Consider the following 14,948-nt stretch of genomic DNA (forward strand, 5'->3'; position numbering starts at 1 on the left):
TGCACCGGGCAACAATGATGGTAACGGTGAAACATTAAGCATTTTGTAGAATGTGATACACTCTACCAAGGAATTTTCTTCCTCATTTTCCTTATTTGTCATCTCTTGATTTGCACATAATAACGTCAACCATTTGCCTAAATCTCCAAGTGAATTGCACATAATGATGTCAATGGATTGCCAACATCTCCAAGAAAAATAGTTAGTATTTACTAATGCATATACAAATTCCTCGCAAAAAATGTGTATGCAAATGGAGCGACTTGAAATCTTATATGAAATTTGATTGGAATGGTCGTACCATTGTAGGATGAAATCAGATGAAATATTAAGGGAATTTTTTTCAAGCAATTTAGTGTGAATTGTTTACATTGAAAATGAACGTTTGATGTCCTATGATATGTTTATTTTATTTTTGTTCTAATAGAAAGATATGTTTACTTTATTATATATGATAGGCTATTTTCTCAAAAAAAAAAGTCCAAGTGTTCCCAGTTGAGCTATTCCATCGTTCAACTGATTTTCTTTTCTTTTGACATAGTTATACTATGACTAAATTTAATTCCTCTTATATATCTTTGGTGATCCAACAAAAGGGAAAATATAAGGTGCTACCAGCACTTAGATGATACCGTGATATGGGCTCCTAGACCGTTGTATCTCAGATCCGACGGCTCCTCAAAAGCTATTGTACCTACCCGAATTTTTGAGACTCTTGAATGACTTTTTTGCAAAATGTTCAAGATCTCTCGTGAGTCGTCGTATCGGAGATCCAATGGCCCCTAGAAGCTCGTAACACGGTATCACCTAATGCCCAGTACCACCTGATATCTTCCCCTCGACAAAAATGTGTTGTATGTGGGATCTTTCCACTACCTGAATAGCAAACTTATGACATTTTGATTTAGTTATGAATGCATAATTTTAATAAAAGTGTAATGCATACTTGTTATTTATCCAAATACTCTATACTTGTAAATAGGCGCAACCATAAATGCCATTAATTATTTTTTTCAATATCGCATTTCTTCTATAGGATAAGTTTTTTCATACACTTTTCTTTCTTCAAAACTCCAAGTATTCTCAATCTTGACAATAGAGTTGCTTCATGGTTCTACTTTCCCCTTTCGACATAGTTGTACCTTGCTTGAATTTAATTCCTCTTTTTAGCATGGACTTTATTCCCTTTTTAGACGAATTCAATTCCTTGTATATGCCTTTTGTGATACAAAGAAGTAAACTCCACAAACACGTGATGTATATTTGATCTTTCTGTCCTCTCGATATCTATTTTGTGTGTCGTTGGTTTCATTATGTATACTTGCTTCATGCGTCAGTCATGCGAAGTTTCTTGAAATAGCACAAAATAACCAAAATATGTTTCGCCTAAAATGTCATTTGTTGATATTAATTGGAAGAGTTTTTCTGTTGCTTCTTATCTTACACATGAAAATGTTTCAAAACTACGTTACCCTAATTTTGTGACATAAACACAAGGTCAACTTGGATAAAAGGGGAACAATAAACATGTTCTAGAATGACAATCCATATGAATCCAACACCTTTTTACTGTAAGAAAGAGGGGTAAGAACAAAAATCGTTAAAGGTGAAACAAAGGGACCCCTCCTAACTTGTCCATGCCGGATGAGGGGATAAAAAACATATTGGTTCTAATGATCGGACGAAGGATGGAGATCCCCCCATGTGTTGCACGACCTTCTTTTATCTATAGAAGCCAAAAGGGAAAACTGGGCAGCAATGGTGGTAACAATGAAACATTAAGAATTTTGTAGAATGTGATACACCATACCAGGGCATGTTTTTTCTTCCTCATTTCCCCTTGTTTGGCATCTCTTCATTTGCACACAATAACGTTAACCATTTGCCTAAATCTCCAAGTAAATTGCACATAATGATATCACTGGATTGCCAAAATCTCCAAGAAAAATAGTTAGTATTTACTAATGCATATAGAAATTCCTCGAAAAATGTGTATGCAAATGGAGTGACTTGGAATCTTCTATGAAATTTTATTTTGGAATGGTTGTACCATTGTAGGATGAAATTAGTTGAAATATTAAGGGAATTATTTTTCAAGCAATTTGACGTGAATTGTTACATGCAAAATGAATGGTTTGATGTCCTATGGTATGTTTGTTTTATTTTTGTTCTAGAAATAGGAGGATATGTTTACTTTATTATATGTAATAGGCTACTTTTTCCAAAAAAATGTCTAAGTGTTCTTAGTTTCAACTAAGGAGCCCCTCCATAATTCAACCGATTTTCTTTTCTTTTGACATAGTTATACTAGGACTAAATTTAATTCCTCTTATATGTCTGTGGTGATCCAACAAGAATATCTCGACAAAAATGTGTTGTATGTGAGATCCTTCCACCACCTAAATAGCAAACTTATGACATGTTAATTTTGGTTATGAATGCATAATTTCAATAAAAGTGCAAGGCATACTTGTTATTTGTTCAAATATTCAATATTTTTGTAAATATGCGCTACCATAAATGTCATTAATTGATATTTTTTAATACAGTATCTATTTACTTTCTTCTATAGTACATGCTTTTCTATACACTTTTCTTACTTCAAAATTCTAAGTATTCTCAATTTGTACAATAGAACTGCTTCATGGCTCTACTTTCCCCTTTCATCATAGTTGTAACATGCTTGAATTTAGTTCCTTTTTAGGATAATTTAATTTATTTTTAGGAAGAATTCAATTCCTAGTATATGAGTTTGGCGATCCAAAGAAATAAATTCCACAAACACGTAACATATATTTGATCTTTTTATCATCTGGATATCTATTTTGTGTGTTGTTGGTTTCATTATGAATACTTGCTTCATACATTTCTGTCATGCAAAGTTTCTTGAAATAGCACAAAATAACTAAAATATGTTTCGCCTAAAATGTCATTTGTTGATATTAATTGGAATAGTTTTTGTTGCTTCTTATCTCAGACATGAAAATGTTTTAAAACTATGTTCCCTGATTTTGTGTCATAAACACAAGGTCAACTTGGATAAAAGGGGAACAATGGACGCGTTCTAGAACGACTATCCATATGAATCCAAGACTTTTGGATTGCAAGAAAAAGGCATGAGAATAAAAATAGCTAAAGGCAAAACAAAGGAACCCCTCCTAGCTTGTCCATGTCGGGTGATGGGAGACAGTAAACATATTGGTTCTAATCATCGGGCAGAGGATGGACATCACCCCCCCACCCCGCCCCCATGTGTCGCACGACCTTCTTTTATCTACAGAAGCCAAGAGGGAAAACTTTTGCACTGGGCGGCAATGGCAGTAACAGTGAAATGTTAAGCATTTTGTAGAATGTGTTACACCATCCAGGGCATATTTTTTCTTCTTCCTCATATTCCCTTGTTTATCATGTCTTGATTTGCACATAATAATGTCAACCATTTTCCTAAGTATCCAAGTAAAATGCACATAATGATGTCAATGGATAGCCAAAATCTCCAAGAAAAATATTTAGTATTTACTAATGCATATAGAACTTCCTCGCAAAAAATGTGTATGCAAATGGAGGAGAGTTGGAATCTTATATGAAATTTCATTTTGGAATGGTTGCACCATTATAGGATGATATCAGATGAAATATTAAGGGAATTATTTTTTCAAGCAATTTGGTGTGAATTGTTACATCCAAAATGAATGGTTTGAGCAAATCAACCTGTGGTTGGATGGTTAGAAGGACTGTGGTATCCCCAACCCACCAGAGTTCACGTCCTAAACTTGACATTGGTTCTCGCATTTTCCTGAATTTATTTCAGGGCTTTTGGTGATGTGCATTAAGTGGTAGCTAGGAGACGTTCCCGTCGACTACGAAGGAGTTCATGGCGATTTCGTTAATCTCAAAATGAATGATGATGTACCGGCTCAGTCCGATGGTGCTCATAGGGGTAAGGTGTGCGTGCGTGTGTGTGTTCATAGGGGTGAGTGTATGCTCGTGTATGTGAGCGACTTCGATTGTACTATGTTAAAAAAAGATTGGTTTGATGTCCTATGATATGTTTGTTTTAATTTTGTTCTAGAAATAGAAATATATGTTTACTTTTTTATATATAATAGGCTATCTTTTCCCAAAAAAGTCTAAATGTGCCCAGTTTCAACAAAGGAGGACCTCCATAGTTCAATCGATTTTCTTTTCTTTTGACATAGTTATACTAGGACTAAATTTAATCCCTCTTATATGTCTTTGGTGATCCAACAAGAATATCTCGACAAAAATGTGTTGTATGTGAGATCTTTCCACCACCTAAATAGCAAACTTATGACATGTTGATTTAGTTATGAATGTTGCATAATTTCAATAAAAGTGTAATGCATACTTGTTATTTATCCAAATATTATATATTTTTATAAACACGCGCTTCCATAAATGCCATAAATTCATTTTTTAATATCTATTTATTTTCTTCTATAGGATATGCCTTTTTATACACTTTTCTTTCTTCAATTGTCCAAGTATTCTCAATTTTGACAATAGAGTTGCTTATGGTTTTACTTTCCCCTTTTGACATAGTTGTACCATGCTTGAAATCCTCTTTTTAGCACGAATTTAGTTCCTTTTTACCGACTTGGAATCTTATATGAAATTTCATTTTGGAATGGCTATACCATTGTAGAATGAAATCAAATGAAATAGTAAGGGAATTACTTTTTTGGACAATTTGGTGTGAATTGTTACATGCAAAATGAATGTTTGGTGTCCTATGATATGTTTGTCTTATTTTTATTCAATAAATAGAAAGATAAGTTTACTTTATTCTGTAGGGCAGGCAACAGTTTTTTCACACGATTTGGTGTGAATTGTTACATGCAATCTTATCGTTATTAAATCTGATAATTTGGAGGTCATTGAAAAATAGAGGATGCTCTGCGGGAATGGCGGTGGTAGTTATTGATGATTGTTATTATATGGCCTGCAATATTTTTCACGTTGGTTTCAAACATTGTACTAGGGTAGCAAATATGGTTGCTCATGAGCTTACTAGGTTTGCTAGATTTTCTTTGACTAATGACTGGTTTGAGGAGTCCTTAAGTGAATATTGTATCCCTCCTCATAAATGATGTACTTGTTATTACAAATTTATAAAGCTTGGTGTTTTTCCGAAAAATACCGAAGGACCTAAATGTTTTATCTCTTTATTTTTGTGTTAATTTTGAAAGTTTCAAATAATTATTGCTTCCACCATGTGCAATTTACTGTTTTAATATATTTTCATACTGATTCTTAAATATGGATTATACTTCCTCCATTGTGAAATATAGTGCTTTTTTTTTCAAAAGTCAATATTTGTAATATTTCACCCGAAAAACATATTTGTAATATTTGATCGTGTTCATAGAGAAAAATATATACATACGTACCAAATAAACGTGCTGATATTTTCTCTCTATATAAACTCGCGTGCTGTATGCGGCGTTGAGATCGCTGATGGCCCTGACTCTGAAGAGAGCACGTGGATGGAGAAGTCTCGTCAAATTCTTCCCGGTCATACACGTGATTAGACCCGAGACCAGCAGGCCGACGTCCCAAGCCATTGCTGCCAGCGTGCGAAGGGAGCAACCATGTCGTCGCATCACAGCAACAAGGCGTGCAGGGAGATCGAAGACGGCATGGGTATACGAAGTCATCCATTTACTCAAATTTACTACTCCGTCCGTTCTTAAATATTTATCTTTTTAAAAATTCCAAATAGACTATCATATACGGATATATATAAACATATTTTAGAGTGTAGATTCACTCATTTTACTCCGTATGTAATTACTTGAAATGTCTAGAAAAACAAATATATAGAAACGGAGAGAGTACTAGTCAACCGCACGTGCTTTGCACCTCGAGGCACAAATTTAGTTGTGTACAAATCACTGTAGTTGTGAAAAAAATAGTAAGACTCAAAAGGCCTTCAAATATATTTCCGTTCTTTTCTTTCGCTCACTTTAGAACAAGATTTTAAAGCGTAAAAGACCTTCTCCCCTTGACTGCAGCACGGCAGATAGCCTCCAACTCGCAAAGCTCGCACGGACCTAGTGGTAGCAGGGTCGTTCGCTTTGGTAGATGCGCTTACATATTGGGGATATCGCGTCAGCGAGTGGCGTGGCGTGGCATGGCTTGAATTGTTGTGCCTCGCGGGGCTTGCAACCATGGTAGCTCGACATCGGTGGTCCAAATCGAGTCATGCCCAATCTATTCGCTCTGAGGACCTTAGCGTTCTCCTCGTCTGTGGTGGGAGTTCGCGGTATGTCGCTGATGGCAGGATGGTGCTGAGGCGCATGGAGCAGGTGGCGGCACAAATGATGCAAAGTGGCATGGTAGGCTCGTTTTGGCTCTAGCCAATAGATGGGGTATCATGGTTGTGCATAACTGTAGATTAGCTCTAGCAACAGTGGTTGACCACAAGTGGTTTTGGTGGCAGCATTAGGGCAACTCAAGTGGTCAACCCAAAAGAACACAAAATATGTGCGCTTCTAGTACGTTTGGGTGGCCAGGCGGGCGACCAGCCCATGTCCCCCCTTCCCTAGACAATGCACTCAACGGGGCGACCATTTGGTCCGTCATGTCCATTTTTTTTTCTTATAATGATGTTTTCGCATACTATCATCAAAATGAGATAGCAAATAAATCTAACATTTTTTCATATTACCAAAAGATTATCAAGACTAGCCGGCATACAACATTGCACAAAAGAATCGCACCAGCCCCGTGTTTTGGAAACATGGTGGAAAACAATAATTTCGCCGTACAAACACCCACGGGCAATATGAAGATGCATAAATGGGTTGGATCATGATCGTTACCAACTCTAGAGTGTAGCGGAAGTAGACGAGACGGTGTAGATCGTACTTGGAGTCTCTCGAACTGTAGATGAACGATCGCACGAACTGCCCAAGGATGATCCCTCGAACGGAACACCAAAAGCACAACTTCTTGATGGCTCAAGAATTTGTGATGTTTTCCTAGTGATTCTTGCTTGGTTTCATCAGATTTTTATTACTCTTCGTATATTTCTAAAGCTAATCCCTCGAAAGATAAGAAAATCCATTTCCCCCAATGTTTGGCGGAAAATATCAATTATGAAAGGAAACCAATTGGGATTGCTACAAATCAAGCCAAATGGAGCAACTTCCATGAAGAGACCCAAGTCATCAGGCGCAGCAGAGCAAAAGACGGCATTCCATATGACCGCAAGCGCTCATATGAGCGGTCGTATGTACTGCCATCAGCTCCACCACATCTATACAAGCCACTTCCGTGAAGGGGTCACAAGAGAAGAGAACCCTAGCCGCCGCCACACCATCCAGAATAGCAGAAGAGAGGATCAGAGGAACCATCGAAGCTCTTCTTAGTTTTGGCCCTTTCATCTCCATCATCATCATGACCCCTTTCACTATTGTAAGAGGAATTCCAATTTGGGAGAACAATTGTAACTCTACTCAATCTCATCTAGAGATTAACACTATTTGAATTACCCATTACATCTTATTGTGGATCTTCCCTATATTATCGATATGGTTTTCATGGGCTTTATCTCTCTTATGATTGATATGTTGGGTTCTAAGGTAGGGTGCGTCGACTGCAAATTAAAAATTCCTACCTGCAGAACAACCAAGAACATACTATGAGAATGGATCATTGATCGTTACCACTGGACGCGCAGTGCCGTGCAGCGGAAGTAGAGTTGGGCAGCGCGTCCAGAGTCGTCTCCTCCTCATCCGATCTCCCTCGAACAACCGGTCGTGAGATACCACATATAAGTTCGCCGGAGCGGCGCAGGTGCACCGCCTCTAACGGTGTCCACGCGTGTAGGAGGAACACCGTGCGGCAGACTGCTAGGTTCGATCACACAGTCGACGACGAGTGGAGGTGGCTATTCGCAATACATGCAAACCCTAATGACAACGCGGAAGCGATCAACCAAATGAGTGTGCTGCACCTCCACTTATATAGGCATCCGTCGTGGTCTCAACACTTGGGCCTCGCACGGATCCTAAAGCCCAAAGTCTGTTCGGCCTAGATCCGAGTCCGAGTAGGATCACATGTGACTCGTGGAGTCAGATCCAACCTCACAGGTTCCTTTTCTTAAGTGTGCGACCCTTAGGTTCAAGTCGCTTGGTCGCAAGTCGGATCACTTCCGACCTGCTCAGTTGGTAGCGGCCTCTAGCAAGGCGTGCCGACCACCAAGTAGACAATGAAGCTGGTTAGACGAACCTGTATATCACACTTCTGTTCCCTTTGCCACACGATATATGTTGTCGGGCTCAAGGCGAGTCTGTCATCCTTGTGCTAGCCTGACATCTTTCTCGTTCCAGTGATGCCGACCACAAATTGGATTATCCCACAATCCTAATCGCATGGCCATGCTTATCTTGGCCGGATCACACGAGGGGCCCAGAGTATATCTCTCCTAATCAGAGGGGCAAATCCTATCTTGCTCGACCATGTCTCGTAGTATGGGTCTGGACAAGTCCGAAACCTACCTTTGTAACTACCCAGTTACGAAGTAGCGTTTGGTTGGCCCAAAGCAAGTCTCTCATCATCCAGAGTACATGCGCCAGCTCAGGCCTTAGGACATAGAACGTATGTTGTACTAGAGACTAACAGATGACATATCGCTGCGTCTCATAGTCAGGTCTGTCCATCTCGCACCTTATCTCGACTCGGATTCGACTACATCTAATCGAACAAGATCCTTCTGAGTCCATATTATCCGGTTAGCATCCAATGCTCCATGGCTAGTGAGACCGAGCCATCCGCCGTGTCATATGCTAGTCTAGTCGGCTGCGCATCCACACAACCCTTTTGACTAGGGACCTTTTAGGATAGTCATCATACAATGCATAGTCTCACAAACAAGTCACGTACTTGCTAATACCACTACAAAAAAAGACACTTCCGTGATGATACGTGTTTGTCACAGTAGGTCACATTTTCTGTCATGCATGTACATCCATGACAATTTTATGACAGAATCACGATAGTCATACATGTGCTATCGTAGAACTGTTCCATGACATTACCAAAATTATCATCACGGAAGTGTCCACTTCCATGACGATAAATCGCGCGTCATAGAAGTGCTTTCGTCAAGGGTGACCGACACGTGGCATCCACCGTAACGGGTCACCATTACGCTATCGGGTCCGGTTTTGGATCCGATAACCCGTTAACAGCCCGGACCAATGAGGATTTTCCACGTGTAAAATTGTCATTGGCCGGAGGAAACACGTGTTGGCTCACCGTTGGGACAGATGTCATTCATTCATTGGACAGGAGGCGCCTATAATACGTCGACACATGGCACGGCCCAACAGAGGCCCATTCTGGTGAAAAGGCCGGCCCGTTTGACTTGGTCAAAAGGTAATGGGCCGGCCCATGGAAAGCCTGTTAACGGCCTATTCGTATATAGCCCATTTATGGCCCGCTAACTCACGGCCCGTTACGACCTATCGGAATTAAGCCCAGTAGCTTCATCTCGGCCATCCAATATGATTCCAGCCCATTGTAACTTCCGGCCCATGTACGACCCATGATATCTTTCGGCCCATACAAGGCCATTTGTAACTCTTGGCCCATTAACGACCTGTGGTGAATCTGGCCCGCAATGAACAGTGTACCGCTTTATACCCATTAACGGCCCATTATTCCATTGGGCCGTTTCCAACCCGTGTTATCTTTCGGCCTTCTCAGGGCCCATTTATTCTTGGGCTTATTTCCAGCATTCGGTTACTTACGGCCCGTTACTGGCCTTTTCTACTTGTGGGCCAAATTCAGCCCATGGTTACAATTGGCCCGTTTGCGGCCCTGAGGGAGTCCTGGATTAGGGGGTCTCCGGACAGCCGGACTATATCCTTTGGCCGGACCATTGGACTATGAAGATACAAGATTGAAGACTTTGTCTCGTGTCCGGATAGGACTCTACTTGGCGTGGAAGGCAAGCTAGGCAATACAGATATATATATTTCTCCTCTTTTGTAACCAACCTTGTGTAACCCTAGCCCCCTCTGGTGTCTATATAAACCGGAGGGTTTTAGTCCGTAGGACAACATACAATCATACCATAGGCTAGCTTCTAGGGTTCAGCCTCTCCGATCTCGTGGTAGATCAACTCTTGTAATACTCATATCATCAAGAATAAATCAAGCAGGACATAGGGTTTTACCTCCATCAAGAGGGCCCAAACCTGGGTAAAACATCGTGTCCCCTGCCTCCTGTTACCATCCGCCTTAGACGCACAGTTCGGGACCCCCTACCCGAGATCCGCCGGTTTTGACACCGACATTGGTGCTTTCATTGAGAGTTCCTCTGTGTCGTCGCCATTAGGCTTGATGGCTCCTACAATCATCGATAGCGATGCAGTCCAGGGTGAGACTTTTCTCCCCGGACAAACCTTTCCGTTCGGCGGCTTCGCACTGCGGGCCAACTCGCTTGGCCATTTGGAGCAGATCGAAAGTTACGCCCCTGGCCACCAGGTCGGGTTTGGAAGCTTAAATTACACGGCCGATATCCGCGGAGACTTGATCTTCGACGGATTCGAGCCCCTGCCTTGTGCGCCACGCGGTCACGATGAGTACGATTTAGCTCTACCATTGGACCGTATTCAGGAGATCGCACCGGCAGCCGCTCCGATCCTCAATTTGGAGCCAGTTGCGCCATCCATGGACGGGTGGATAGACCCCATCACGGAGGCCGTATCCTCAGCGGCGATCGAGCCGAATATCGACCTTACCCTTCATGAGAGCCGCGTTGCCAAACTGCCGGATCCTTCTCCAGCCACGGGCTCTGAACCGCCTATGCCCATCAAATCCGATTGGGCGCCGATCATGGAGTTTACCTCCGTGGATATTTTTCAGCACTCGCCCTTTGGCGACATACTAAACTCATTAAGGTCTCTCTCCTTGTCAGGAGAGTCCTGGCCGAACTACGTCCGACAGGATTGGGATGCGGATGACAAAGAAATTCGTCGCCCACCCACCACCCACTTAGTAGCCACTGTCGATGACTTAACCGACATGCTTGACTTCGACTCTGAAGACATCGACGGTATGGACGACGATGCGGGAGGCGAAGAGGAACCACTGCCCACAGGGCACTGGACGCCCACTTCATCACATGACGTATACATGGTGGACACACCCAAAGAAAATAACGACGAGGAACAGAAGGACGCAGTGAAGGGTGGTTCCCTCGAGCAGCAGTCAAAGCGGCGGCGTAAACGCCGCTCCAAATCCCGCATCGGCAGAAATAATGATCACATAGACCCATCGTTAGAGCAGGGTGAACCATTGCCCGACCATGGCAACACGGAAAATCAAGCGGAACAACCCAACCCCGTCGAAGATAACAGTCCGGACGACATCACACCGGACAGGCGCCAGGAGCAACATAATGCCCACCAAAGGCTTGTTGCCACGGCGAGGAGTCTGAAAAAATAGAAGCAAAGGCTCAAGGCTGCACAAGACACACTCAAAATCAAATGGAGTGAAGTACTCAACACTGCAGCGAAATACGGTAGTAATCGCCACACCAAGAGCTATCCGAAGCGAAAGTTGCTACCTGAATTTGATGAGGAGGCCTTAGATCCTCCACAATTAAAAAATAAAACGGCCATCCGGTCGGATAGACAACCTCATAACCAACATAAAGCGGCAATGGACGCCGCACATAAACCAGTACGCGATCCGCGTAAGGGCTCGCATCAAAAGGACGACGCAACTAGATCCATCTATGGACCACACAGGCGCGCTCCAACATACAATGCAACACAACAAACATCCGAATACCACGGTACACCCAAATACAGGGGTGCCGCACACCCTTTATGTTTCACCGACGAGGTGCTGGATCATGAATTTCCATAGGGATTCAAACCCGTAAACATAGAGGCATACGACGGAACAACAGACCCTGGGGTCTGGATTGAGGACTACATCCTCCATATCCATATGGTTCAAGGAGATGATCTCCATGCCATCAAGTACTTACCCCTCAAACTCAAAGGGCCAGCTCGGCACTGGCTTAAAAGCCTCCCTGAAAACTCCATCGAAAGCTGGGAAGAGCTTGAAGACGCCTTTCGGGCAAATTTTCAAGGGACATATGTCTGACCACCGGATGCAGACAATTTAAGTCATATAACTCAACAGCCCGGTGAGTCAGCCCAAAAACTTTGGAACATGTTCCTCACTAAAAAGAACCAAATAGTTGACTGTCCGGACACCGAAGCCTTAGCAACCTTCAAGCATAGCGTTCGAGATGAATGGCTTGCCAGACACCTCGGTCAAGAAAAGCCGAGAACAATGGCAGCATTAACAAGCCTCATGACCCGTTTTTGCGCGGGCGAGGACAACTGGTTAGCCCGATGCAGCACCAGCGACCCAAGTACATCCGAAGTCAGGGATGGAAACGAGAAATCACGACGCAGCAAGAATAAGCGACGGGATAAAGAAGACAGCCCGAAGAGCACGACGGTAAACGCCGGATTTAGAAGCTCTCGGCCAGGGCAGCAGAAGCCGCCCTCCAAAGGCAACAAAGACGAATTGTCCAGCCTAAACAAAATTTTGGACCAAATATGTAAAATCCATAGCACCCCTGATAAACCTGCAAATCATACCCACAGAGAATGTTGGGTCTTCAAACAGTCTGGCAAGCTCAACGCCGAACACAAGGGGCAGGATACACCAAGTGAAGACGAGGACGAGCCTCGCAAGCAAAGCACAGGGGAACAAAAGAAATTCCCACCAGAAGTCAAAACAGTCAACGTGTTACACGTGATAAAAGGGAGAGAAGCGGCACCTTTAGAGGAACATGCCCCAGGGCCTATCACCGCGAAGCTCCGCCACTGGTCGTCCCAACCGATCACCTTCGACCATCGGGATTACTCGGCAAGTATCCGGCGTGCAGGATGGACTGCCTTGATATTAGATCCAATAATTGATGGATACCACTTCACTCGAGTCCTGATGGACGGCAGCAGCAATTTGAATTTGATATATCAGGACACAGTCCGCAAAATGGGGATAGACCCAACAAAAATTTGCCGCGGCAATGCTACCTTTAAAGGAGTAATGCCAGGCCCGGAGGCTCACTGCAGGGGCTCCCTGCTACTAGAGGTTATATTCGGCTTCCCCGACAACTTCCGCAGCGAAAATTTAACTTTCCACGTCGCTCCGTTCCAAAGTGGCTATCAAGCACTACTCGGACGCGAAGCTTTCACTCGCTTTAACGCAATACCGCATTATGCTTCCCTCAAGCTCAAGATGCCCGGTCCACGCGGCATCATTATAGTAAATGGAAATATTGAGCGCTCCTTGCGCGCCGAAGACGGTGCGGCCGCCTTGGCTGCCGCACACTAAACGGCCTCACCAACTCAAGCATTTGACTGGTCGTTAAGACCACGGACACGGCTAGACGAGTCCGGCTCAGCTACATGTAATTAATACAGGTTTGATGGCTATACCCCTATTACAATACAAGGGGCTCAACGCGCGCGCAAAAGTGGCAATAAGGCTCACCTTTACTCATTTTCAACTATATATTGTTTATTTAGTATAACTTAACTTTTGCACGACAACTTTTCAATTAAGTTCCTCTCTTTTTCAGATGACCATCGTGCTACACCCGTCCAGGATACGGCACAATGGAGACACACGCGCAGACGTGCAGCAGGGACCCGTTCCAAGGATTCTTTGTAGATTAAGACCATGCGTAAGCCTTTTTTACTGTCTCTTGTTGATTTACATCCCTCGGATTCTCAGCACAACCGAGAAGGATGCTGACGTCTTGGCATGTGGCCACGCCAGAATAATGCACATACCTGGACACCAGGGGCTTATTACAAAGGGTACTGTTAGACCTGGTTTACACCATAAAGACCGAATACCTTAGGGAGTGTTCGGCGTCACGAGTTTGGCCTTATATGCATCAACTTCGAATCATGTCTTTGGTCAAATGTTGGGTTTGTCCGGCTCCTGTGTTTTGCTGCCTGATGACCCACAAGTATAGGGGATCTATCGTAGTACTTTCGATAAGTAAGAGTGTCGAACCCAACGAGGAGTAGAAGGAAATGATAAGCGGTTTTCAGCAAGGTATTCTCTGCAAGTACTGAAATAAGTGGTAACGGATAGTTTTGTGATAAGATAGGTTGTAACGAGCAACAAGTAACAAAAGTAAATAAAGTGCAGCAAGGTGGCCCAATCCTTTTGTAGCAAAGGACAAGCCGGATCAAACTCTTATAATAGGAAAAGCGCTCCCGAGGACACATGGGAATATCGTCAAGCTAGTTTTCATCACGTTCATATGATCCGCGTTCGATACTTTGATAATTTGATATGTGGGTGGACCGGTGCTTGGGTGTTGTTCTTACTTGAACAAGCATCCCACTTATGATTAACCTCTATTGCAAGCATCCGCAACTACAACAAAAGTATTAAGGTAAACCTAGCCATAGCATGAAACATGTGGATCCAAATCAGCCCCTTATGAAGCAACACATAAACTAGGGTTTAAGCTTCTGTCACTCTAGCAACCCATCATCTACTTATTACTTCCCAATGCCTTCCTCTAGGCCCAAATAATGGTGAAGTGTTATGTAGTTGACGTTCACATAACACCACTAGAGGCTAGACACCATACATCTTATCAAAATATCAAACGAATACCAAATTTACATGACTACTCATAGCAAGACTTCTCCCTTGTCCTCAGGAATGAACGTAATTACTCACAGAGCATATTCATGTTCATAATCAGAGGGGTAATAATATGCATATAGGATCTGAACATATGATATTCCACCAAATAAACCAACTAGCATCAACTACAAGGAGTAATCAACACTACTAGCAACCTACTAGCACCAATCCCGGACTTTGAGACAAGAATTGGATACAAGAGATGAACTAGGG

The sequence above is a fragment of the Triticum dicoccoides genome, chromosome 2A (assembly GCF_002162155.2).
Source record: "Triticum dicoccoides isolate Atlit2015 ecotype Zavitan chromosome 2A, WEW_v2.0, whole genome shotgun sequence".
Lineage (NCBI taxonomy): Eukaryota > Viridiplantae > Streptophyta > Magnoliopsida > Poales > Poaceae > Triticum > Triticum dicoccoides.